The sequence below is a fragment of the Eulemur rufifrons genome, chromosome 8 (genome assembly GCF_041146395.1).
Source record: "Eulemur rufifrons isolate Redbay chromosome 8, OSU_ERuf_1, whole genome shotgun sequence".
Taxonomy (NCBI): domain Eukaryota; kingdom Metazoa; phylum Chordata; class Mammalia; order Primates; family Lemuridae; genus Eulemur; species Eulemur rufifrons.
Window position 1 is genome coordinate 120,893,516 of NC_090990.1, and position 2,741 is coordinate 120,896,256.

The window sequence follows — 2,741 nt, forward strand, 5'->3', positions numbered from 1 at the left end:
CTCAGGAAAGGAAAACACAACGCCATATGTTCTCACTAATAAGTGGTAGCTAATAAATGGGCACACAAGAGCACAAAGTGATATAAAGGACATGAGAAACCAAGAAGGAGGGAGTGTGGGAGGGTGGGTGTGGGATAAAAACTGACCTGTTGGGTGTAATGAAAACTATTTTGGTGATGTGTATACCAAAAGCCCCAACTTAAGAATTATACAAGATATCTATGTAACAAAAACATTTGTACCCCCTTAATTAATATTTTGAAATTTTAAAAACATAAAAAAGAAAAAAAATGCAGCCACTGATCTTTAGATCATATTTAACATGACTTAACCTTCATTCATTAACCTTTTATAATTTTCATTATCCTTCTAAGGTTCTTTCACCTCGTTCATCAATTTGGATGCTCTGAGTTGTTGCAAGACTCATACTCCCAAAAGGTATAATAAGTTCTTTATTGCATCGCCCTTGTCAGCCTCTGGATGCTGTAATGTATATTTAAATTTATCAGTAGCCCCCAAAGCCTCAAGAGAATCTGAAGAGACTATCTTGGATTACAGCCTATTCCTTTAACATTGTTTAATAGCAATTCTAATCCCTTGTTTTAATTGGAGTCAATTACCGCTGACAGTATAGTAATTCATTTCTTTGCTTGCTGATATACTGGAAGGAAAAGACCAAAGTAAATAGGTGATAGTGTTAATTTTCCATGGAACAAATAGTGTTTCCCCAAACAAAAGCATCCTCCCCATCCCCAGGAACCAGGAGGTTTGACTACAGCAGAGCCTGGCATGGTAGAGACAGAAGATGCACTACAGTAAAGGCAGGTACACTCCTATCTGAAGTAGATGTCAGATTTGTAGTTGCTGCCCCTTTTAGGGTGAGATCTGTGCCATAATCCCAAAAGAAAAAAATCACAGACATCATACACTAAATGTTGAAATTCTGAAATATAGACATCCCTAAAGTCTAAAATCCTGAAAGTAACCCCAAAAGGTCAAAATCCTGAGAATATAATCCTGGAAAAAATATTTTTTAAATTCTTTTAAAAACAGTTATTTACATTTCAAAAAGAGGATTTATTTAAGAAACATGACAACAAGACAGAACATTTCATAGGTCACTTTACACAATAAAATAGCCAACAATAATATACATGCTTTTGTAAACATAAACACTCAGATATACTAATGACAGTTGCATGAGTATGACAGTTACATGAGTATAACAGTTATGAACAAATAGTAGTCAAAAAGAAATAGATCAAAAAGCAAAATGTACAAATGCATATCACTATGGCTGTGCACACAGCTATGTAACTATAGTCATCTGAAATAGTGTGATAGACAACCTAAGTCTTTTGAGGAAATAGATCAAAAAGTGCCATGGATCACCCCAATATATACAGAAGCCCAAAGAATGGATATCTCGAGAAATTTTATCTTTCATGAAAGCAGATGTACAAAAAGGACATCTCTTCATTTACTAAGTTTCAACATTTTTCTGTACACATACAAAGCTTACACACAACATTAATGTTGCATTGTGATCATGCACTTTGGTGAAGTCAAATTTGCAAAAAATTCATAAAATAAATTCAAGCTTTCTAAAAATCTTTACATAATTTATACTTCCAGTGTTGGAAATGATGCACAGATGAAATACATAGCACAATGAATTTTAGAAGATAATGCTAACAATTTAAAATACTGAGAAAAAACTAAAACAGAAAAAGAATAAAAACTAAAAAAATTCAGCATATGAAAAAGTGTATTATGGTGATATATTATGGGCAATTGCACAGAGGTACTCCAAAAGAGATGGCCGACTTTGACAATAATTAACTATATTTTGAAGTATTGATTTGCCATGCATAGCTGCTTTTTTTTCTTTTAAGTCATGGCTCTCCTTGGAGAATACATTCACATTCACTTTCTACTTGTACAGCTTTTATTGAAATTCTTCTATAATTTTACATACAACAACATGAGCATTCCCTATTAAATTTTCCCATCTTTTGTGCCATGTTTCTATGTCGTTTTAGGTGCAGAAATTCATTCCATACACAGTCATATAAAGACCACAAATTTTCAAGAAACAATACTGGTGATTATATAGCAACATCATTGCATAAGTGATTTTTTATTTGTGCACATAATTATTTTTTTAACCAGTCAGTAATTTTTCTGGCTTCTTCAGGAAAATACAGCTTTAATTCACAAAATACTCCTGGAATTTCATCAGCTAGAAGGAATACTGATGCAGGCAAATGACATATTTTTAAGCTAAGATTTTTGCGGTTGCTGTATTGCATGGTCAACCCACTCATCTGAATATTCCACTAAATGTAGATAAAAGCAATAACAAGGGGATAGTTTCACCAAAAATGATGCAACTATTTTGCACACAGTGTAAAAATACACTAATCCCTGCCACAGAATACAGCTTTCAGAATTTCAACATTTGGGATTTTAATATTTTGGAATTGTGATTTTTTTTCTTTTTGCAATGTTTAGAACATTTTATTAAACTACAAAACTGTTGGAATTAATCTAAATAGAACAACATAGGAAATATTTACAAAAATATTGATAACATCACTCAAGTCACACATGTAACAATGTAGAAAGGTCTTAAAAAGTTTACAAATTGAAATTATGGAGACTTCCCCCAATGGATCTAACAGCTTACTGCTGAGCATGGATGGCATCAATACAATATATAAGACCTTGGAGCAAACATT